This window comes from Eschrichtius robustus, unplaced genomic scaffold, assembly GCF_028021215.1.
Source record: "Eschrichtius robustus isolate mEscRob2 unplaced genomic scaffold, mEscRob2.pri scaffold_657, whole genome shotgun sequence".
Taxonomy (NCBI): domain Eukaryota; kingdom Metazoa; phylum Chordata; class Mammalia; order Artiodactyla; family Eschrichtiidae; genus Eschrichtius; species Eschrichtius robustus.
In genome coordinates, this window is record NW_027175532.1 from 1 (window position 1) to 24,239 (window position 24,239).

At 54.7% G+C, this 24,239-nt stretch overlaps 8 non-coding genes across 8 annotated transcripts; all 8 read right to left on the bottom strand.

Annotated features, from left to right (window-relative positions):
• Positions 1-2,505: 2,505 nt before the first annotated feature.
• LOC137758068 (small nucleolar RNA SNORD116) lies at positions 2,506-2,598 on the bottom strand. The gene has a single exon (XR_011072740.1). It is a non-coding gene; the product is annotated as a small nucleolar RNA SNORD116 (small nucleolar RNA).
• Positions 2,599-5,288: 2,690 nt separating this feature from the next.
• On the bottom strand, positions 5,289-5,381 carry LOC137758039 (small nucleolar RNA SNORD116). The gene has a single exon (XR_011072713.1). It is a non-coding gene; the product is annotated as a small nucleolar RNA SNORD116 (small nucleolar RNA).
• A 2,660-nt stretch (positions 5,382-8,041) lies between these two features.
• On the bottom strand, positions 8,042-8,134 carry LOC137758063 (small nucleolar RNA SNORD116). Its single transcript, XR_011072736.1, has one exon. It is a non-coding gene; the product is annotated as a small nucleolar RNA SNORD116 (small nucleolar RNA).
• Positions 8,135-10,824: 2,690 nt separating this feature from the next.
• On the bottom strand, positions 10,825-10,917 carry LOC137758048 (small nucleolar RNA SNORD116). The gene has a single exon (XR_011072722.1). It is a non-coding gene; the product is annotated as a small nucleolar RNA SNORD116 (small nucleolar RNA).
• Positions 10,918-13,575: 2,658 nt separating this feature from the next.
• LOC137758043 (small nucleolar RNA SNORD116) lies at positions 13,576-13,668 on the bottom strand. Its single transcript, XR_011072717.1, has one exon. It is a non-coding gene; the product is annotated as a small nucleolar RNA SNORD116 (small nucleolar RNA).
• A 2,686-nt stretch (positions 13,669-16,354) lies between these two features.
• LOC137758055 (small nucleolar RNA SNORD116) lies at positions 16,355-16,446 on the bottom strand. Its single transcript, XR_011072728.1, has one exon. It is a non-coding gene; the product is annotated as a small nucleolar RNA SNORD116 (small nucleolar RNA).
• Positions 16,447-19,106: 2,660 nt separating this feature from the next.
• LOC137758061 (small nucleolar RNA SNORD116) lies at positions 19,107-19,199 on the bottom strand. Its single transcript, XR_011072734.1, has one exon. It is a non-coding gene; the product is annotated as a small nucleolar RNA SNORD116 (small nucleolar RNA).
• A 2,686-nt stretch (positions 19,200-21,885) lies between these two features.
• On the bottom strand, positions 21,886-21,977 carry LOC137758062 (small nucleolar RNA SNORD116). Its single transcript, XR_011072735.1, has one exon. It is a non-coding gene; the product is annotated as a small nucleolar RNA SNORD116 (small nucleolar RNA).
• Positions 21,978-24,239: the final 2,262 nt, after the last annotated feature.

Below are 24,239 nucleotides of genomic sequence, written 5' to 3' on the forward strand. Positions count from 1 at the left end.
CCATCTGTGGAAAACCTAATATCCAATGGCACATTGGGTGAATGCCTACCGTCCTGAGATATCCACAGACATGCTCGTCAACTTGCACCCGCCCCACTTTTTCCAGTTCTCCTTAGCACATCCAGTCATCAGACAATGCGAAGGTCTTCTTCTCTTTGCCGACAGCCAGCCTTACCCTGCAACTGCACCTTTGAAGTGGACAGAAATCACGCAGGTTTCTGAATTGCACCAGGGTCCTCAGAGAACATGATTCTTATGAGCACATAACCTGGGCGTGAGCCTGGAAGCTGCTTCCCAAGTACCACTATCCCCTACCGAAAACTGATTGTGTGTCTCACAGCACGACTGAAGGAAGTTACGCACGTACGGTGGTCGGTGTGTGAGACACTCTATGTGTGTATTCACACGTGTGGGGGTGTGTGCCTGTGACTGTGCACGAGGATGCATTTGTGGATTCCTGTGTGTGCCGCTAAATACGCGTCTTGGTCTCTGGGTGTCCCTGTGGCCCTTTGCAGATGCCTCCAACAGTAAACCTCATAGTTTATACATAGCACCCTGGTTTGACCCCCAGGTGAAAGGCGAAAGGACCCTGTCAGATTCATGAGGCCGCATGCAAACTTTGACCCCCAGGGCTGTCGAAATAGGCCACAGACTCCCGCTCTCCCACAGCCACGCCTTCTGACCAAAGCAGAAAGACTGGACGAGACCTCCCTCCCGGCCGTGGGTGTCACACCTATGTGGACCTGGAGATCCTGCCACCTACCAGCACATCTGATGTGCCCTTGGGGTCACTCCCAGTGCTCCCGGAAGTAAGGTAAACTCCCATGGGCGGGCTGACACCGACCTGCAGTTGCCGACAGGCAAGATGCAGCCTGGCAATTCTCAAGGGGTTAACGGACTTCGGCCGAAGTGCCTCATCTCGCCAACTAGACCAAATCGCTTTCCATGACCCCATGGGAATGCCCTCAATGGGAAGTGTGGGGCTTCAGCAACCATGACACAGGTTGGAATCCCACAGAGGAAATTAGGCCACCTTCCCGGCCACGTATAGGCAAGCTTCCAACTGGTAGGGTTCGCGGCCCTGACCACTGAGGAAACGCTCAAACGCTACACAGCCTCGTCCTAAGTGCCCTCCTCCTGCCTGCAGGGCGACTCGATTCGACTTGAAGCCACAGACATCATGCGAACACGGAGACACTGAACAGCAGGGAAGACACACCGCAAGCCTGTCTGCTTCGATGATGCCCACCCCACCCCATGCATCCTGGCAATTCTCCACTGCCACAGCGACACTACCGAGGAACTCACAGTGATCAAAGGCACTGTCCCCGAGGACCACAGACAGACTTTCAACGGAAAACCTTTGCCACACGAGGGGACCTGGAAACTTGAAAGGGCACAGTGGCTGACCACGTCAGTGCACCTGGCGTCACAACAGTGCGCCCACCTCTGTCCCGCCAACGGACTGCTCCAGATACACCTCTAGCTGTTCGCAAGGCGAGTCATCCGCCCCGGGAGAAGCCCTTTCGCTTTACACATTCCCAAACAAGGGAATAAAGCGGCCAAAGGGGATGTTCGCATAACTAACCATCCTCCAAGGAGGCCGGCACGGATGCGACACCATGTCGATCTTCTCCACCCCTCGCAAGACACCCTTTGGGAGTCTTTCCTCTGGCAACGGGATCACAACTCTACACAGGTTACCTACCTCACCTCATCCACTTCAACTGCCAAAGCCATCCCCTCCATAGGCAGCTGAAGCCATCCAATCACGAACATGACTCATCCTTGGGAAGCCGAGGCCTGCACCTGCAACCCAATTATGATAGCCTATTCCACGACATCACAAAGGACACGTCCTCATCTTCCCTTCCCTTCCTGTGTGGGCCATCAGTGATCCACGCAGGTTGAAATACAGCACTCGTTCCTCTCCCCACTCCACGATGACCCACTTGGCATCAACACTGTGCCGGGAGTTAAAGTAGAGAAGCCAACAAGGGCAGCAGCGAGGCCTAATCCATCAGCCCCTTTCCGCCGATGCCCAACCGTGCTCAGCCCAGCCCATTGCTCCAGCCTCACTAGGCACTCAAGAACTTCACCGTGAAAAACGCAAGAACAGGGAGGGCCACAGGCCTGGCCTGATGTTCCAGGCACCAACCAGGGACGCTTGCTCATTTTGGCTTCCAGAATCAACCCCCAAAATGGCATGCACGAAGCGTGAACCTGGCCAAAACTCACCTCCCAACTGCCAGCTAACTGGGCCTAGACCAGCACACACACCGACACTTAAGACCAGCAGGAGAGCCTGCCCCCTCGCATTCCCTCAACAGCCATTCAGCAGGGACCCGGGATTCACAGATAACACAGCTTATGTGCAGACACAGTCAACACTCAGAAAGAAGCCCCTCCAATCCTGGAGCCCTTGGTGGTGTATGCATGCATGTCGGCGGGGGACGCTGGCCCTCATTCCTAACTGTCCTCTCCCCCTGAGAGAGGAAACGTGCTGAAGCTCAGTTTCGATGAGGAGACGGTAGAGTGTTCTCACTCATTTGGTTCAGATTTTCCAAAGAATGCATGCAAGGTTGTCATCATCGATCCAAGCACATGCTGCGACCCTGCAGCACAAATTCGAGGAGTGCGCGGGGCTCTGTACAGGAGCGATGAGCCTGGGCTACCCCAAAAGCCTGGTGAATCCACAGCCCTCAGGCCAGTCAGCAAGAGGAACAATCAATCCACTCTTGCAGCCATTGGGCCCGTGTGAGGAAAACCTAATATCTAATGGCACATCTTGGGGTGCTTGAATACCTACCGTCCTGAGTTATCCACGACCATGCTCGGGGACATGGGCCCGCCTCACTTTTTCCAGGTCTTCTTAGCACCTCCAGGCATCAGAGCACACGAAGGTTTTCTTGTTTGTGACGACGGCCAGCCTTTCGCAGCAACTGCACCTGATAAGTGGACAGAAATCACCGAGGCTTCCTACGTGGACCGGTGTCCTCAGAGGACATGATCCATACAAACATTTACCTGACCTTAAGCTCTGAAACTGCTTCCCAAGGACCTCTATCCCTTACCGAGAATTGACTGCATGTCTGATAGTACGACGGCAGGAAGTTAGGCACATATGTTGGCTGGTGTGTGAGAGGCTGTATGTGTGTGTTCACACGTGTGGGCATGTGCGACTGTGACTGGGCATGCGGACGTGCTTGTGGGTTTCTCTGTGTGCCGCTGAATACGCGTTTTGGTCTCTGTGTGTCCCAATGGCCCTGTGAAGAGGAGTCCAACAATAAAAGAAATAGTTTATACACAGCACCCTGGTTAGACCCCCAACTGAAAGGAGAAAGACCCTTGTCAGCTTCAAGAGGCCGCGGGCACACTTTGACCCCCAGGGGCTGTTGAAAGGATCCACGGACTCCCGCTCTCCCACAGCCACGCTTTCTGACCAAAACACAAAGACTCGACGAGACCTGCCTCTGGGCCTTGGCTGTGACATCTACCTGCTGCTCGAGACTCTGTCAGCTACCAGTATATCTGATGGGCATTTGGGGTTACTCGCAGCACTTCCGGAAGCAAGGGAACTCCCATGGTCGGGCCGACACCGACCGGCAGCTGTCTACTGCCAAGATGCAGCCTGAAACCACTCAAGGGGCTAACGAACGTGGGCCCACGTGCCACTTGTCGCCAACTAGGCCTAATCACTTTCCATTGACCCGTGGGAATGCCCACCACAGGAAGTGGTGGGCTTCAGCCACCATGACCCATGTCGGATCCCCACGGCGGAAACTAGTCCACATTCCCAGCCACGTCTCAGGCAGCTCCCATCTTGAATGTTCACGGCCCTGACCCCTAAGGAAACGCTCAAACCCTTGAAAGCCTCGTCCTACGTGCCCTCCTCCAGCCCACACGGCGACACGACCCTACTGGAAACCACAAACATCTTCAGAACACGGGAACACTGAACACCAGGGAAGACAGACCACAAGCCTGTCTCCTTCTTTGATGCTGATCCCACCCCATGCATCCTGGCAATTCTCCACTGCCACAGTGACACTAGCGAGGAACTCAAAGTGATCAAAGGCATGGTCCCTGAGGACCACAGACAGACTTTAAACGGAAGGCCTTTGCCATGCGACGGGACTTGGAAGCCTGAAAGGGAACGGTGGCTGGTCACAGCAGCACAGCAGGCATGACAATTGGACCCCCATCTCGGCCCCACCAATGGACAGCTCCAGATAAACCTCTGGCTGTTCGAAAGGCCTGCGTGCTACACTGGCCGGTCGTGTAATTGCCCCACGGGAGAAAAACTTTCGCTTTACACATTGCCAAACAAGGGAACAAAGTGGCCAAAGGGGATATTCGCATAACTCAACTACCCCCAAGGAGGCCGGCACAGACACCTCACCATGTCGATCTTCTCTACTTCCCACAAGACACACTTTGGATGTCATTCCTCGGGCAACGGGATCGCAACTCTACACAAGTTACCTACCTCATCTCACCCACTTGAACTACCAAAGCCATCCGCTCCATATGCAGCTTATGACAACCCATCACTAACAAGACACATTCTTGGGAAGCCGAGGCCAGCGCCTGCAACCCAATGGTGACAGCCCATCCCATGACATCACACAGGACCTTTCCTCATGATAACTTCCCTTTCTCTCCAGGCCAGCAGCCACCACCCAGGCTGAAATGCTTCACTCAATCCACACCCCACTCCACGAACCTCCACTTAGCGCCAACAGTGTGCCGGCAACTTCAGCAGAGGAGCTCACAGGGGCAGCACTGAGGCCTAAACCTTCAGCCCCCTTCCGCCATCGCCCAACACTAGCCCCCGCCCGCCCACTGCTCCAGCCACACCGGGCATTCAAGAACCTCACCGCGTGAAACACAACAGCAGAGAGGGCCAAAGGCCTGGCCTGAGGCTCCAGGCTCCAAACAAGGAAGCTTGCTCATTTTGGCTTCCATAATCAACCTCGGAAGCTTCATGCACAAAGCGTGATCTTGTCCAAAAATCATCTCTCCAAGCTGCAAGCTTACTGGGTCTACACCAGAACACACTCCGACCCTGAACACTAGCAGGAAAGCCTGCCCTCTTGCATTCCCTCAACGGCCTTTTAGCAGGGACCGGGGATTCCTAGATGACCCAGCTTATGGGCAGATATGGTCGACCCTCAGACAGGAGCCCCTCCAATGCTGGAGCCCTTAGTGGTGTTTGCATGCCTCTCAGCAGGAGAAGTTGGCCCTCATTCCTAACTGTCCCATACCCCCGAGACAGGAAACGTGCTGGACCTCAGTTTCGATGAGGTGATGGAAGAGCGTTCTCACTCATTTTGTTCAGATTTTACAAGGAATGCATACAAGGGTGTCATCATCGATCCAAGCACATGCTGGGACGCTGCAGAACACAAAAGGGAAGGATGTGGGGCTCTGCAGAGGAGTCATGACCTGGAAGTACTCCAACAGCCTGGGGAATCCACAGTCCTCAGGCCACTCAGCAAGACCAACAATCAATCCATTCTTGCAACCATTGGGCCCATCTGTGGAAAACCTAATATCCAATGGCACATTGGGTGAATGCCTACCGTCCTGAGATATCCACAGACATGCTTGGCAACTTGCACCCGCCCCACTTTTTCCAGTTCTCCTTAGCACATCCAGTCATCAGACAATGCGAAGGTCTTCTTCTCCTTGCCGACAGCCAGCCTTACCCTGCAACTGCACCTGAGAAGTGGGCAGAAATCACGCAGGTTTCTGAATTGCACCAGGGTCCTCAGAGAACATGATCCTTATGAGCACATAACCTGGGAGTGAGCCTGGAAGCTGCTTCCCAAGTACCACTATCCCCTACCGAAAACTGATTGTGTGTCTCATAGCACGACTATAGGAACTTACGCACGTACGTTGGTCGGTGTGTGAGACGCTGTATGTGTGTATTCACACGTGTGGGCGTGTGTGACTGTGACTGTGCTCGAGGATGCGTGTGTGGATTCCTGTGTGTGCCGCTAAATACGCGTCTTGGTCTCTGGGTGTCCCTGTGGCCCTTTGCAGATGCCTCCAACAGTAAACGTCATAGATCATACAAAGCACCCAGGTTGGACCCCCAACTGAAAGGCGAAAGAGCCCTGTCAGGTTCATGAGGCCGCATGCAAACTTTGGCCCCCAGGGCTGTCGAAATAGGCCACAGACTCCCGCTCTCCCACAGCCACGCCTTCTGACCAAAGCACAAAGCCTGGACGAGACCTCCCTCCCGGCCGTGGGTGCCACACCTATGTGGACCTGGAGATCCTGCCACCTACCACCACATCTGATGTGCCCTTGGGGTCACTTCCAGTGCTCCCGGAAGCAAGGTAACCTCCCACGGGCGGGCTGACACCGACCTGCAGTTGCCGACAGGCAAGATGCAGCCTGGCAATTCTCAAGGGGTTAACGGACTTCGGCCCAAGTGCCTCATCTCGCCAACTAGACCAAATCACTTTCCATGACCCCGTGGGAATGCCCTCAATGGGAAGTGTGGGGCTTCAGCAACCATGACACAGGTTGGAATCCCACAGAGGAAATTAGGCCACCTTCCCGGCCACGTATAGGCAAGCATCCAACTGGTAGGGTTTACGGCCCTGACCACTGAGGAAACGCTCAAACGCTACACAGCCTCGTCCTAAGTGCCCTCCTCCTGCCTGCAGGGCGACTCGATTCGACTTGAAGCCACAGACAACATGCTAACACAGAGACACTGAACAGCAGGGAAGACACACCGCAAGCCTGTCTGCTTGGATGATGCCCACCCCACCCCATGCATCCTGGCAATTCTCCACTGCCACAGCGACACTACCGAGGAACTCACAGTGATCAAAGGCACTGTCCCCGAGGACCACAGACAGACTTTCAACGGAAAACCTTTGCCACACGAGGGGACCTGGAAACTTGAAAGGGCACAGTGGCTGTCCACGTCAGTGCACCTGGCGTCACAACAGTGCCCCCACCTCTGTCCCGCCAACGGACTGCTCCAGATACACCTCTAGCTGTTCGCAAGCCGAGTCATCCCCCCCGAGAGAAGCCCTTTCGCATTACACATTCCCAAACAAGGGAACAATGCGGCCATAGGGTATGTTCGCATAACTAACATACCTCCAAGGAGGCCGGCACAGATGCGACACCATGTCAATCTTCTTCACCCCTCGCAAGACACCCTTTGGGAGTCTTTCCTCTGGCAACGGGATCGCAACTCTCCACAGGTTACCTACCTCACCTCATCCACTTCAACTACCAAAGCCATCCCCTCCATAGGCAGCTGATGCCAGCCAATCACGAACATGACACATCATTGGGAAGCCGAGGCCAGCACCTGCAACCCAATTATGATAGCCTATTTCATGACATCACAAAGGACATGTCCTCATCTTCCCTTCCCTTCCTGTGCGGGCCATCAGTGATCCACGCAGGTTGAAATACAGCACTCGTTCCTCTCCCCGCTCCACGATGACCCACTTGGCATCAACACTGTGCCGGGAGTTAAAGTAGAGAAGCCAACAAGGGCAGCAGCGAGGCCTAATCCATCAGCCCCTTTCTGCCGATGCCCAACCGAGCTCAGCCCAGCCCATTGCTCCAGCCTCATTATGCACTCAAGAACCTCACCGTGAAAAACGCAAGAACAGGGAGGGCCACAGGCCTGGCCTGAGGTTCCAGGCACCAACCAGGGACGCTTGCTCATTTTGGCTTCCAGAATCAACCCCCAAAATGGCATGCACGAAGCGTGAACCTGGCCAAAACTCACCTCCCAACTGCAAGCTAACTGGGCCTAGACCAGCACACACTCCGACTCTTAAGACCAGCAGGAGAGCCTGCCCCCTCGCATTCCCTCAACAGCCATTCAGCAGGGGCCCGGGATTCACAGATAACACAGCTTATGTGCAGACACGGTCAACCCTCAGACAGGAGCCCCTCCAATCCTGGAGTCCTTGGTGGTGTTTGCATGCATGTCGGCGGGGGACGTTGTCCCTCATTCCTTACTGTCCTCTCCCCCTGAGATAGCAAACGTGCTGAACCTCAGTTTCGATGAGGAGACGGTAGAGTGTTCTCTCTCATTTGGTTCAGATTTTCCAAGGAATGCATGCAAGGGTGTCATCATCGATCCAAGCACATGCTGGGACGCTGCAGCACACAACCGGGGTGTGTGCGGGGCTCTGTACGGGAGCCATGAGCCTGGGCTACCCCAAAAGCCTGGAGAATCCACAGCCCTCAGGCCACTCAGCAAGAGGAACAATCAATCCACTCTTGCAGCCATTGGGCCCATCTGAGGAAAACCTAATATCTAATGGCACATCTTGTGGTGCTTGAATACCTACCGTCCTGAGTTATCTACGACCATGATCGGGGACATGGGCCCGCCACACTTTTTCCAGGTCTTCTTAGCACCTCCAAGCATCAGAGCACACAAAGGGTTTCTTGTTTGTGCCGACGGCCAGCCTTTCCCAGCAACTGCACCTGAGAAGTGGACAGAAATCACCGAGGCTTCCTAAGTGGACCGGTGTCCTCATAGGACATGATCCATACAAATATTTACCTGGCCTTGAGCTCTGAAACTGCTTCCCAAGGACCTCTATCCCTTACCGAGAATTGACTGCATGTCTGATAGTACGACTGCAGGAAGTTAGGCACCTACGTTGGCTGGTGTGTGAGAGGCTGTATGTGTGTGTTCACACGTGTGGGCGTGTGTGACTGTGACTGGGCTTGCGCACGTGCTTGTGGGTTTCTCTGTGTGCCGCTGAAAACGCGTCTTGGTCTCTGTGTATCCCTATGGCCCTGTGAAGAGGAGTCCAACAGTAAAAGAATTAGTTTATACACAGCACCCTTGTTAGACCCCCAACTGAAAGGAGAAAGAACCCTGTCAGCTTCAAGAGGCCGCGGCCACACTTTGACCCCCAGGGGCTGTTGAAAGGGTCGACGGACTCCCGCTCTCCCACAGCCACGCCTTCTGACCAAAACACAAAGACTCGACGAGACCTGCCTCTGGGCCTTGGCTGTGACATCTACCTGCAGCTCGAGACTCTGTCAGCTACTAGTATATCTGATGGGCATTTGGGGTCACTCGCAGCACTTCCAAAAGCAAGGGAACTCCCATGGTCGGGCCGACACCGACCGGCAGCTGTCTACTGCCAAGATGCAGCCTGAAACCACTCAAGGGGCTAACGAACGTGGGCCCACGTGCCACTTCTCGCCAACTAGGCCTAATCACTTTCCATTGACCCGTGGGTATGCCCTCCACAGGAAGGGGTGGGCTTCAGCCACCATGACCCATGTCCGATCCCCACGGCGGAAACTAGTCCACATTCCCAGCCACGTCTCAGGCAGCTCCCATCTTGAATGTTCACGGCCCTGATCCCTAAGGAAACGTTCAAACCCTTGAAAGCCGCGTCCTACGTGCCCTTCTCCAGCCCACAGGGCGACACGGCCCTACTGGAAACCACAAACATCTTCAGAACACGGGAACACTGAACACCAGGGAAGACAGACCGCAAGCCTGTCTCCTTCTTTGATGCTGATCCCACCCCATGCATCCTGGCAATTCTCCACTGCCACAGTGACACTAGCGAGTAACTCACAGTGATCATAGGCATGGTCCCTGAGGACCACAGACAGACTTTCAACGGAAGACCTCTGCCATGCGACGGGACTTGGAAGCCTGAAAGGGAACGGTGGCTGGTCACAGCAGCACAGCAGGCATGGCAATTGGACCCCCATCTATGCCCCACCAATGGATTGCTCCAGATAAACCTCTGGCTGTTCGAAAGGCCTGCGTGCTACACTGGCCGGTCGCCTCATTGCCCCATGGTAGAAACACTTTCGCTTTACACATTGCCAAACAAGGGAACAAAGCGGCCAAAGGGGATATTCGCATAACTCAGCTACCCCCAAGGAGGCCGGCACAGACGCCTCACCATGTCGATCTTCTCTACTTCCCACAAGACACCCTTTGTATGTCATTCCTCGGGCAACGGAATCACAACTCTACACAGGTTACCTACATCAACTCACCCACTTGAACTACCAAAGCCATCTGCTCCATAGGCAGCTAATGCCAGCCCATCACGAACAAGACACATTCTTGGGAAGCCGAGGCCAGCGCCTGCAACCCAATGGTGACAGCTCATCCCACGACATCACACAGGACCTTTCCTCATGATACCTTCCTTTTCTCTCCAGGCCAGCAGCCACCACCCAGGTTGAAATGCTTCACTCGAACCACACCCCACTCCACGAACCTCCACTTAGTGCCAACAGTGTGCTGGCAACTTCAGCAGAGGAGCTGACAGGGGCAGCACTGAGGCCTAAACCTTCAGCCCCCTTCCGCCATCGCCCAACTCCAGCACACGCCCGCCAACTGCTCCAGCCACACCGGGAAGTCAAGAACCTCACCGCGCGAAACACAACAGCAGAGAGGGCCAAAGGCCTGGCCTGAGGCTCCAGGCTGCAACCAAGGAAGCTTGCTCATTTTGGCTTCCATAATCAACCTCGGAAGGGGCATGCACAAAGCTTGATCCTGTCCAAAAATCACCTCTCCAAGCTGCAAGCTTACTGGGTCTACACCAGAACACACTCCGACCCTGAACACTAGCAGGAAAGCCTGCCCTCTTGCATTCCCTCAACGGCCTTTTAGCAGGGACCGGGGATTCCTAGATGACCCAGCTTATGGGCAGATATGGTCGACCCTCAGACAGGAGCCCCTCCAATGCTGGAGCCCTTAGTGGTGTTTGCATGCCTCTCAGCAGGAGAAGTTGGCCCTCATTCCTAACTGTCCCATACCCCCGAGACAGGAAACGTGCTGGACCTCAGTTTCGATGAGGTGACGGAAGAGCGTTCTCACTCATTTTGTTCAGATTTTCCAAGCAATGAATACAAGGGTGTCATCATCGATCCAAGCACATGCTGGGACGCTGCAGAACACAAAAGGGAAGGATGTGGGTCTCTGCAGAGGAGTCATGACCTGGAAGTACTCCAACAGCCTGGGGAATCCACAGTCCTCAGGCCACTCAGCAAGACCAACAATCAATCCATTCTTGCAACCATTGGGCCCATCTGTGGAAAACCTTATATCCAATGGCACATTGGGTGAAAGCCTACCGTCCTGAGATATCCACAGACATGCTTGGCAACTTGCACCCGCCCCACTTTTTCCACTTCTCCTTAGCACATCCAGTCATCAGACAATGCGAAGGTCTTCTTCTCTTTGCCGACAGCCAGCCTTACCCTGCAACTGCACCTGTGAAGTGGACAGAAATCACGCAGGTTTCTGAATTGCACCAGGGTCCTCAGAGAACATGATCCTTATGAGCACATAACCTGGGCGTAAGCCTGGAAGCTGCTTCCCAAGTACCACTATCCCCTACCGAAAACTGATTGTGTGTCTCACAGCACAACTGAAGGAAGTTACGCACGTACGTTGGTCGGTGTGTGAGACGCTGTATGTGTGTATTCACACGTGTGGGCGTGTGTGACTGTGACTATGCATGAGGATGCGTTTGTGGATTCCTGTGTGTGCCGCTAAATACGCGTCTTGGTCTCTGGGTGTCCTGTGGCCCTTTGCAGATGCCTCCAACAGTAAACCTCATAGTTTATACACAGCACACTTGTTGAACCCCCAGCTGAAAGGCGAAAGAACCCTGTCAGTTTCATGAGGCCGCATGCAAACTTTGATCCCCAGGGCTGTCGAAATAGTCCACAGACTCCCGCTCTCCCACAGCCACGCCTTCTGACCAAAGCACAAAGACTGGACGAGACCTCCCTCCCGGCCGTGGGTGTCACACCTATGTGGACCTGGAGATCCTGCCACCTACCACCACATCTGATGTGCCCTTGGGGTCACTCCCAGTGCTCCCGGAAGCAAGGTAACCTCCCATGGGCGGGCTGACACCGACCTGCAGGTGACGACAGGCAAGATGCAGCCTGGCAATTCTCAAGGGGTTAACGGACTTCGGCCCAAGTGCCTCATCTCGCCAACTAGACCAAATCGCTTTCCAAGACCCCGTGGGAATGCCCTCAATGGGAAGTGTGGGGCCTGAGCAACCATGACACAGGTTGGAATCCCACAGAGGAAATTAGGCCACCTTCCTGGCCACATATAGGCAAGCATCCGACTGGTAGGGTTTAAGGCCCTGACCACTGAGGAAATGCTCAAACGCTACACAGCCTCGTCCTAAGTGCCCTCCTCCTTCCTGCAGGGCGACTCGATTCGACTTGAAGCCACAGACATCATGCGAACACGGAGACACTGAACAGCAGGGAAGGCACACCGCAAGCCTGTCTGCTTGGATGATGCCCACCCCACCCCATGCATCCTGGCAATTCTCCACTGCCACAGCGACACTACCGAGGAACTCACAGTGATCAAAGGCACTGTCCCCGAGGACCACAGACAGACTTTCAACGGAAAACCTTTGCCACACGAGGGGACCTGGAAACTTGAAAGGGCACAGTGGCTGTCCACGTCAGTGCACCTGGCGTCACAACAGTGCCCCCACCTCTGTCCCGCCAACGGACTGCTCCAGATACACCTCTAGCTGTTTGCAAGCCGAGTCATCCCCCACGGGAGAAGCCCTTTTTCTTTACACATTCCCAAACAAGGGAATAAAGCGGCCAAAGGGGATGTTCGCATAACTAACCATCCTCCAAGGAGGCAGGCACGGATGAGACACCATGTCGATCTTCTCCACCCCTCGCAAGACACCCTTTGGGAGTCTTTCCTCTGGCAACGGGATCGCAACTCTACACAGGTTACCTACCTCACCTCATCCACTTCAACTGCCAAAGCCATCCCCTCCATAGGCAGCTGATGCCAGCCAATCACGAACATGACACATCCTTGGGAAGCCGAGGCCAGCACCTGCAACCCAATTATGATAGCCTATTCCATGACATCACAAAGGACATGTCCTCATCTTCCCTTCCCTTCCTGTGCGGGCCCTCCGTGATCCACGCAGGTTGAAATACAGCACTCGTTCCTCTCCCCACTCCACGATGACCCACTTGGCATCAACACTGTGCCGGGAGTTAAAGTAGAGAAGCCAACAAGGGCAGCAGCGAGGCCTAATCCATCAGCCCCTTTCCGCCGATGCCGAACCGAGCTCAGCCCAGCCCATTGCTCCAGCCTCCCTAGGCACTCAAGAACCTCACCGTGAAAAACGCAAGAACAGGGAGGGCCACAGGCCTGGCCTGAGGTTCCAGGCACCAACCAGGGACGCTTGCTCATTTTGGCTTCCAGAATCAACCCCCAAAATGGCATGCACGATGCGTGATCCTGGCCAAAACTCACCTCCCAACTGCAAGCTAACTGGGCCTAGACCAGCACACACTCCGACTCTTAAGACCAGCAGGAGAGCCTGCCCCCTCGCATTCCCTCAACAGCCATTCAGCAGGGGCCCGGGATTCACAGATAACACAGCTTATGTGCAGACACTGTCAACACTCAGACAGGAGCCCCTGCAATCCTGGAGCCCTTGGTGGTGTATGCATGCATGTCGGTGGGGACGCTGGCCCTCATTCCTAACTGTCCTCTCCCCCTGAGAGAGGAAACGTGCTGGACCTCAGTTTCGATGAGGAGACTGTAGAGTGTTCTCACTCATTTGGTTCAGAGTTTCCAAGGAATGCATGCAAGGGTGTCATCATCGATCCAAGCACATGCTGGGACGCTGCAGCACACAACAGGGGTGTGCGCGGGGCTCTGTACAGGAGCCATGAGCCTGGGCTACACCAAAAGCCTGGTGAATCCACAGCCCTCAGGCCAGTCAGCAAGAGGAAAAATCAATCCACTCTTGCAGCCATTGGGCCCGTCTAAGGAAAACCTAATATCTAATGGCAAATCTTGGGGTGCTTGAATACCTACCGTCCTGAGTTATCCACGACCATGCTCGGGGACATGGGCCCGCCTCACTTTTTCCAGGTCTTCTTAGCACCTCCAGGCATCAAAGCCACGAAGGTTTTCTTGTTTGTGCCGATGGCCTGCCTTTCCCAGCAACTGCACCTGAGAAGTGGACAGAATACACCGAGGCTTCCTAAGTGCACAGGTTTCCTCAGAGGACATGATCCATACAAACATTTACCTGGCCTTGAGCTCTGAAACTGCTTCCCAAGGACCTCTATCCCTTACCGAGAATTGACTGCATATCTGATAGTACGACTGCAGGAAGTTAGGCACCTACGTTGGCTGGTGTGTGAGAGGCTCTATGTGTGTGTTCACGCGTTTGGGCATGTGAGACTGTGACTGGGCTTGCGGACGTGCTTGTGGGTTTCTCTGTGTGCCACTGCATACGCGTCTTGGTCTCTGTGTGTCCCTATGGCCCTGTGAAGAGGAGTCCAACAGTAAAAGAAATAGTTTATACACAGAACCCTGGTTAGACCCCCAACTGAAAGGAGAAAGACCCCTGTCAGCTTCAAGAGGCCGTGGGCACACTTTGACCCCAAGGGGCTGTTGAAATAGTCCATGGACTCCCGCTCTCCCACAGCCACGCCTTCTGACCAAAACACAAATTCTCGACGAGACCTGCCTCTGGGCCTTCGCTGTGACATCTACCTGCAGCTCGAGACTCTGTCAGCTACCAGTATATCTGATGGGCATTTGGGGTCCCTCGCAGCACTTCCGGAAGCAAGGGAACTCCCATGGCCGGGCCGACACCGACCGGCAGCTGTCTACTGCCAAGATGAAGCCTGAAACCACTCAAGGGGCTAACGAACGTGGGCCCACGTGCCACTTCTCGCCAACTAGGCCTAATCACTTTCCATTGAGCTGTGGGAATGCCCACCACAGGAAGTGGTGGGCTTCAGCCACCATGACCCATGTCGGATCCCCAAGGCGGAAACTAGTTCACATTCCCAGCCACGTCTCAGGCAGCTCCCATCTTGAATGTTCACGGCCCTGACCCCTAAGGAAACGATCAAACCCTTTGAAAGCCTCGTCCTACGTGCCCTCCTCCAGCCCAAAGGGCGATACTACCCTACTGGAAACCACAAACATCTTCAGAACACGGGAACACTGAACACCAGGGAAGACAGACCGCAAGCCTGTCTCCTTCTTTGATGCTGATCCCACCCCATGCATCCTGGCAATTCTCCACTGCCACAGTGACACTAGCGAGTAACTCACAGTGATCAAAGTCATGGTCCCTGAGGACCACAGACAGACTTTAAACGGAAGGCCTCTGCCATGCGACGGGACCTGGAAGCCTGAAAGGGAACGGTGGCTGGTCACAGCAGCACAGCAGGCATGGCAATTGGACCCCCATCTCGGCCCCACCAATGGACTTCAGATAAACCTCTGGCTGTTCGAAAGGCCTGTGTGCTACACTGGCCGGTCGCGTCATTGCCCCACGGGAAAAACACTTTCGCTTTACACATTGCCAAACAAGGGAACAAAGCGGCCAAAGGGGATATTCGCATAACTCAACTACCCCCAAGGAGGCCGGCACAGACGCCTCACCATGTCGATCTTCCCTACTTCCCACAAGACACCCTTTGGATGTCATTCCTCGGGCAACGGGATCGCAACTCTACACAAGTTACCTACCTCAACTCACACGCTTGAACTACCAAAGCCATCCGCTCCATAGGCAGCTTATGACAGCCCATCACAAACAAGACACATTCTTGGGAAGCCGAGGCCAGCGCCTGCAACCCAATGGTGACAGCCCATCCCACGACATCACACAAGACCTTTCCTCATGATACCTTCCCTTTCTCTCCAGGCCAGCAGCCACCACCCAGGCTTAAATGCTTCACTCCAATCCCACCCCACTACACGAACCTCCACTTAGCGCCAACAGTGTGCCGGCAACTTCAGCAGAGGAGCTGACAGGGGCATCACTGAGGCCAATCCTTCAGCCCCCTTCCGCCTTCGCCCAACACCAGCCCACGCCCGCCCACTGCTCCAGCCACACCGGGCAGTCAAGAACCTCAACGCGTGAAACACAACAGCAGAGAGGGCCAAAGGCCTGGCCTGAGGCTCCAGGCTGCAACCAAGGAAGCTTGCTCATTTTGGCTTCCATAATCAACCTCGGAAGCGGCATGCACAAAGCGTGATCCTGTCCAAAAATCACCTCTCCAAGCTGCAATCTTACTGGGTCTATACCAGAACACACTCCGACCCTGAAGACTAGCAGGAAAGCCTGCCCTCTTGCATTCCCTCAACGGCCTTTTAGCAGGGACCGGGGATTCCTAGATGACCCAGCTTATGGGCAGATATGGTCGACCCTCAGACAGGAGCCCCTCCAATGCTGGAGCCCTTAGTGGTGTTTGCATGCCTATCAGCAAGAGACGTTGGCCCTCATTCCTAACTGTCCCATACCCCCGAGACAGGAAACGTGCTGGACCTCAGTTTCGATGAGGTGACGGAAAAGCGTTCTCACCATTTTGTTCAGATTTTCCAAGGAATGCATACAAGGGTGTCATCATCGATCCAAGCACATGCTGGGACGCTGCAGAACACAAAAGGGAAGGCTGTGGGGCTCTGCAGAGGAGCCATGACCTGGAAGTACTCCAAAAGCCTGGGGAATCCACAGTCCTCAGGCCACTCAGCAAGACCAACAATCAATCCATTCTTGCAACAATTGGGCCCATCTGTGGAAAACCTAATATCCAATGGCACATTGGGTGAATGCCTACCGTCCTGAGATATCCACAGACATGCTCGGCAACTTGCACCCGCCCCACTTTTTCCAGTTCTCCTTAGCACATCCAGTCATCAGACAATGCGAAGGTCTTTTTCTCTTTGCCGACAGCCAGCCTTACCCTGCAACTGCACCTGTGAAGTGGACAGAAATCACGCAGGTTTCTGAATTGCACCAGGGTCCTCAGAGAACATGATCCTTATGAGCACATAACCTGGGAGTGAGCCTGGAAGCTGCTTCCCAAGTGCCACTATCCCCTACCGAAAACTGATTGTGTGTCTCATAGCACGACTATAGGAACTTACGCACGTACGTTGGTCGGTGTGTGAGACGCTGTATGTGTGTATTCACACGTGTGGGCGTGTGTGACTGTGACTGTGCACGAGGATGCGTTTGTGGATTCCTGTGTGTGCCGCTAAATACGCGTCTTGGTTTCTGGGAGTCCCTGTGGCCCATTGCAGATGCCTCAGACAGTAAACCTCAAAGTTTATACACAGCGCCCTGGTTGGACCCCCAGCTGAAAGGCGAAAGGACCCTGTCAGATTCATGAGGCCGCATGCAAACTTTGACCCCCAGGGCTGTCGAAATAGGCCACAGACTCCCGCTCTCCCACAGCCACGCCTTCTGACCAAAGCACAAAGACTGGACGAGACCTCCCTCCCGGCCGTGGGTGTCACACCTATGTGGACCTGGAGATCCTGCCACCTACCATCACATCTGATGTGCCCTTGGGGTCACTCCCAGTGCTCCCGGAAGCAAGGTAACCTCCCATGGGCGGGCTGACACCGACCTGCAGTTGCCGACAGGCAAGATGCAGCCTGGCAATTCTCAAGGGGTTAACGGACTTCGGCCCAAGTGCCTCATCTTGCCAACTAGACCAAATCGCTTTCCATGACCCCATGGGAATGCCCTCAATGGGAAGTGTGGGGCTTCAGCAACCATGACACAGGTTGGAATCCCACAGAGGAAATTAGGCCACCTTCCCGGCCACGTATAGGCAAGCATCCAACTGGTAGGGTTTACGGCCCTGTCCACTGAGGAAACGCTCAAACGCTACACAGCCTCGTCCTAAGTGCCCTCCTCCTGCCTGCAGGGCGACTCGATTCGACTTGAAGCCACAGACATCATGCGAACACGGAGACACTGAACAGCAGGGAAGACACACCGCAAGCCTGTCTGCTTGGATGATGCCCACCCCACCCCATGCATCCTGGCAATTCTCCACTGCCACAGCGACACTACCGAGGAACTCACAGTGATCAAAGGCACTCTCCCCGAGGACCACAGACAGACTTTCAACGGAAAACCTTTGCCACAAGAGGGGACCTGGAAACTTGAAAGGGCACAGTGGCTGACCACGTCAGTGCACCTGGCATCACAACAGTGCCCCCACCTCTGTCCCGCCAACGGAGTGCTCCAGATACAACTCTAGCTGTTCGCAAGCAGAGTCATCCCCCCCGGGAGAAGCACTTTCGCTTTACACATTCCCAAACAAGGGAACAAAGCGGCCAAAGGGGATGTTCGCATAACTAACCATCCTCCAAGGAGGCCGGCACAGATGCGACACCGTGTCGATCTTCTCCACCCCTCACAAGACACCCTTTGGGAGTCTTTCCTATGGCAACGGGATCGCAACTCTACACAGGTTACCTACCTCACCTCATCCACTTCAACTGCCAAAGCCATCCCCTCCATAGGCAGCTGATGCCAGCCAATCACGAACATGACACATCCTTGGGAAGCCAAGTCCTGCACCTGCAACCCAATTATGATAGCCTATTCCATGACATCACAAAGGACATGTCCTCATCTTCCCTTCCCTTCCTGTGCGGGCCATCAGTGATCCACGCAGGTTGAATTACAGCACTCGTTCCTCTCCCCACTCCACGATGACCCACTTGGCATCAACACTGTGCCGGGAGTTAAAGTAGAGAAGCCAACAAGGGCAGCAGCGAGGCCTAATCCATCAGCCCCTTTCCGCCGATGCCGAACCGAGCTCAGCCCAGCCCATTGCTCCAGCCTCCCTAGGCACTCAAGAACCTCACCGTGAAAAACGCAAGAACAGGGAGGGCCACAGGCCTGGCCTGAGTTTCCAGGCACCAACCATGGACGCTTGCTCATTTTGGCATCCAGAATCAACACCCAAAATGGCATGCACGAAGCGTGAACCTGGCCAAAACTCACCTCCCAACTGCAAGCTAACTGGGCCTAGACCAGCACACACTCCGACTCTTAAGACCAGCAGGAGAGCCTGCGCCCTCGCATTCCCTCAACAGCCATTCAGCAGGGCCCCGGGATTCACAGATAACACAGCTTATGTGCAGACACGGTCAACACTCAGACAGGAGCCCCTCCAATCCTAGAGCCCTTGGTGGTGTATGCATGCATGTCGGCGGGGGACGCTGGCCCTCATTCCTAACTGTCCTCTCCCCCTGAGAGAGGAAACGTGCTGAAGCTCAGTTTCGATGAGGAGACGGTAGAGTGTTCTCACTCATTTGGTTCAGAGTTTCCAAGGAATGCATGCAAGGGTGTCATCATCGATCCAAGCACATGCTGGGACGCTGCAGCACACAACCGGGGTGTGCGCGGGGCTCTGTACAGGAGCCATGAGCCTGGGCTACCCCAAAAGCCTGGTGAATCCACAGCCCTCAGGCCAGTCAACAAGAGGAACAATCAATCCACTCTTGCAGCCTTTGGGCCCGTCTGAGGAAAACCTAATATCTAATGGCACATCATAGGGTGTTTGAATACCTACCGTCCTGAGTTATCCACGAACATGCTCGGGGACATGGGCCCGCCTCACTTTTTCCAGGTCTTCTTAGCACCTCCAGGCATCAGAGCACACGAAGGTTTTCTTGTTTGTGCCGATGGCCAGCCTTTCCCAGCAACTGCACCTGAGAAGTGGACAGAAATCACCGAGGCTTCCTAAGTGGACCGGTGTCCTCAGAGGACATGATCCATACAAACATTTACCTGACCTTGAGCTCTGAAACTGCTTCCCAAGGACCTCTATCCCTTACCGAGAATTGACTGCATGTCTGATAGTACAACGGCAGGAAGTTAGGCACATATGTTGGCTGGTGTGTGAGAGGCTGTATGTGTGTGTTCACACGTGTGGGCGTGTGCGACTGTGACTGGGCATGCGGACGTGCTTGTGGGTTTCTCTGTGTGCCGCTGAATACGCGTCTTGGTCTCTGTGTGTCCCTATGGCCCTGTGAAGAGGAGTCCAAAAGTAAAAGAAATAGTTTATACACAGAACCCTGGTTAGACCCCCAACTGAAAGGAGAAAGACCCCTTTCAGCTTCAAGAGGCCGTGGGCACACTTTGACCCCAGGGGCTGTTGAAAGGGTCCACGGACTCCCGCTCTCCCACAGCCACGCCTTCTGACCAAAACACAAATTCTCGACGAGACCTGCCTCTGGGCCTTCGCTGTGACATCTACCTGCAGCTCGAGACTCTGTCAGCTACCAGTATATCTGATGGGCATTTGGGGTCCCTCGCAGCACTTCCGGAAGCAAGGGAACTCCCATGGTCGGGCCGACACCGACCGGCAGCTGTCTACTGCCAAGATGCAGCCTGAAACCACTCAAGGGGCTAACGAACGTGGGCCCACGTGCCACTTCTCGCCAACTAGGCCTAATCACTTTCCATTGACCCGTGGGAATGCACACCACAGGAAGTGGTGGGCTTCAGCCACCATGACCCATGTCGGATCCCCACGGCGGAAACTAGTCCACATTCCCAGCCACGTCTCAGGCAGCTCCCATCTTGAATGTTCACGGCCCTGACCCCTAAGGAAACGATCAAACCCTTTGAAAGCCTCGTCCTACGTGCCCTCCTCCAGCCCAAAGGGCGACACGACCCTACTGGAAACCACAAACATCTTCAGAACACGGGAACACTGAACACCAGGGAAGACGGACCGCAAGCCTGTCTCCTTCTTTGATGCTGATCCCACCCCATGCATCCTGGTAATTCTCCACTGCCACAGTGACACTAGCGAGTAACTCACAGTGATCAAAGGCATGGTCCCTGAGGACCACAGACAGACTTTAAACGGAAGGCCTCTGCCATGCGACGGGACCTGGAAGCCTGAAAGGGAACAGTGGCTGGTCACAGCAGCACAGCAGGCATGGCAATTGGACCCCCATCTCGGCCCCACCAATGGACTCCAGATAAACCTCTGGCTGTTCGAAAGGCCTGTGTGCTACACTGGCCGGTCGCGTCATTGCCCCACGGGAGAAACTCTTTCGCTTTACACATTGCCAAACAAGGGAACAAAGCGGCCAAAGGGGTTATTCGCATAACTCAACTACCCCCAAGGGGGCCGGCACAGACGCCTCACCATGTCGATCTTCTCTACTTCCCACAAGACACCCTTTGGATGTCATTCCTCGGGCAACGGGATCGCAACTCTACACAAGTTACCTACCTCAACTCACACGCTTGAACTACCAAAGCCATCCGCTCCATAGGCAGCTTATGACAGCCCATCACAAACAAGACACATTCTTGGGAAGCCGAGGCCAGCGCCTGCAACCCAATGGTGACAGCCCATCCCACGACATCACACAAGACCTTTCCTCATGATACCTTCCCTTTCTTTCCAGGCCAGCAGCCACCACCCAGGCTTAAATGCTTCACTCCAATCCCACCCCACTACACGAACCTCCACTTAGCGCCAACAGTGTGCCGGCAACTTCAGCAGAGGAGCTGACAGGGGCATCACTGAGGCCAATCCTTCAGCCCCCTTCCGCCTTCGCCCAACACCAGCCCACGCCCGCCCACTGCTCCAGCCACACCGGGCAGTCAAGAACCTCACCGCGTGAAACACAACAGCAGAGAGGGCCAAAGGCCTGGCCTGAGGCTCCAGGCTGCAACCAAGGAAGCTTGCTCATTTTGGCTTCCATAATCAACCTCGGAAGCGGCATGCACAAAGCGTGATCCTGTCCAAAAATCACCTCTCCAAGCTGCAATCTTACTGGGTCTATACCAGAACACACTCCGACCCTGAAGACTAGCAGGAAAGCCTGCCCTCTTGCATTCCCTCAACGGCCTTTTAGCAGGGACCGGGGATTCCTAGATGACCCAGCTTATGGGCAGATATGGTCGACCCTCAGACAGGAGCCCCTCCAATGCTGGAGCCATTAGTGGTGTTTGCATGCCTATCAGCAAGAGACGTTGGCCCTCATTCCTAACTGTCCCATACCCCCGAGACAGGAAACGTGCTGGACCTAAGTTTCGATGAGGTGACGGAAAAGCGTTCTCACCATTTTGTTCAGATTTTCCAAGGAATGCATACAAGGGTGTCATCATCGATCCAAGCACATGCTGGGACGCTGCAGAACACAAAAGGGAAGGTTGTGGGGCTCTGCAGAGGAGCCATTACCTGGAAGTACTCCAACAGCCTGGGGAATCCACAGTCCTCAGGCCACTCAGCAAGACCAACAATCAATCCATTCTTGCAACCATTGGGCCCATCTGTGGAAAACCTAATATCCAATGGCACATTGGGTGAATGCCTACCGTCCTGAGATATCCACAGACATGCTCGGCAACTTGTACCCGCCCCACTTTTTCCAGTTCTCCTTAGCACATCCAGTCATCAGACAATGCGAAGGTCTTTTTCTCTTTGCCGACAGCCAGCCTTACCCTGAAACTGCACCTGTGAAGTGGACAGAAATCACGCAGGTTTCTGAATTGCACCAGGGTCCTCAGAGAACATGATCCTTATGAGCACATAACCTGGGCGTGAGCCTGGAAGCTGCTTCCCAAGTACCACTATCCCCTACCGAAAACTGATTGTGTGTCTCACAGCACGACTGAAGGAAGTTACGCACGTACGTTGGTCGGTGTGTGAGACGCTGTATGTGTGTATTCACACGTGTGGGGGTGTGTGACTGTGACTGTGCACGAGGATGCGTTTGTGGATTCCTGTGTGTGCCGCTAAATACGCGTCTTGGTCTCTGGGAGTCCCTGTGGCCCATTGCAGATGCCTCAGACAGTAAACCTCAAAGTTTATACACAGCGCCCTGGTTGGACCCCCAGCTGAAAGGCGAAAGGACCCTGTCAGATTCATGAGGCCGCATGCAAACTTTGACCCCCAGGGCTGTCGAAATAGTCCACAGACTCCCGCTCTCCCACAGCCACGCCTTCTGACCAAAGCACAAAGACTGGACGAGACCTCCCTCCCGGCCGTGGGTGTCACACCTATGTGGACCTGGAGATCCTGCCACCTACCACCACATCTGATGTGCCCTTGGGGTCACTCCCAGTGCTCCCGGAAGCAAGGTAACCTCCCATGGGCGGGCTGACACCGACCTGCAGTTGCCGACAGGCAAGATGCAGCCTGGCAATTCTCAAGGGGTTAACGGACTTCGGCCCAAGTGCCTCATCTTGCCAACTAGACCAAATCGCTTTCCATGACCCCATGGGAATGCCCTCAATGGGAAGTGTGGGGCTTCAGCAACCATGACACAGGTTGGAATCCCACAGAGGAAATTAGGCCACCTTCCCGGCCACGTATAGGCAAGCATCCAACTGGTAGTGTTTACGGCCCTGTCCACTGAGGAAACGCTCAAACGCTACACAGCCTCGTACTAAGTGCCCTCCTCCTGCCTGCAGGGCGACTCGATTCGACTTGAAGCCACAGACATCATGCGAACACGGAGACACTGAACAGCAGGGAAGACACACCGCAAGCCTGTCTGCTTGGATGATGCCCACCCCACCCCATGCATCCTGGCAATTCTCCACTGCCACAGCGACACTACCGAGGAACTCACAGTGATCAAAGGCACTCTCCCCGAGGACCACAGACAGACTTTCAACGGAAAACCTTTGCCACAAGAGGGGACCTGGAAACTTGAAAGGGCACAGTGGCTGACCACGTCAGTGCACCTGGCATCACAACAGTGCCCCCACCTCTGTCCCGCCAACGGAGTGCTCCAGATACACCTCTAGCTGTTCGCAAGCAGAGTCATCCCCCCCGGGAGAAGCACTTTCGCTTTACACATTCCCAAACAAGGGAACAAAGCGGCCAAAGGGGATGTTCGCATAACTAACCATCCTCCAAGGAGGCCGGCACAGATGCGACACCGTGTCGATCTTCTCCACCCCTCACAAGACACCCTTTGGGAGTCTTTCCTATGGCAACGGGATCGCAACTCTACACAGGTTACCTACCTCACCTCATCCACTTCAACTGCCAAAGCCATCCCCTCCATAGGCAGCTGATGCCAGCCAATCACGAACATGACACATCCTTGGGAAGCCAAGTCCTGCACCTGCAACCCAATTATGATAGCCTATTCCATGACATCAGAAAGGACATGTCCTCATCTTCCCTTCCCTTCCTGTGCGGGCCATCAGTGATCCACGCAGGTTGAAATACAGCACTCGTTCCTCTCCCCACTCCACGATGACCCACTTGGCATCAACACTGTGCCGGGAGTTAAAGTAGAGAAGCCAACAAGGGCAGCAGCGAGGCCTAATCCATCAGCCCCTTTCCGCCGATGCCGAACCGAGCTCAGCCCAGCCCATTGCTCCAGCCTCCCTAGGCACTCAAGAACCTCACCGTGAAAA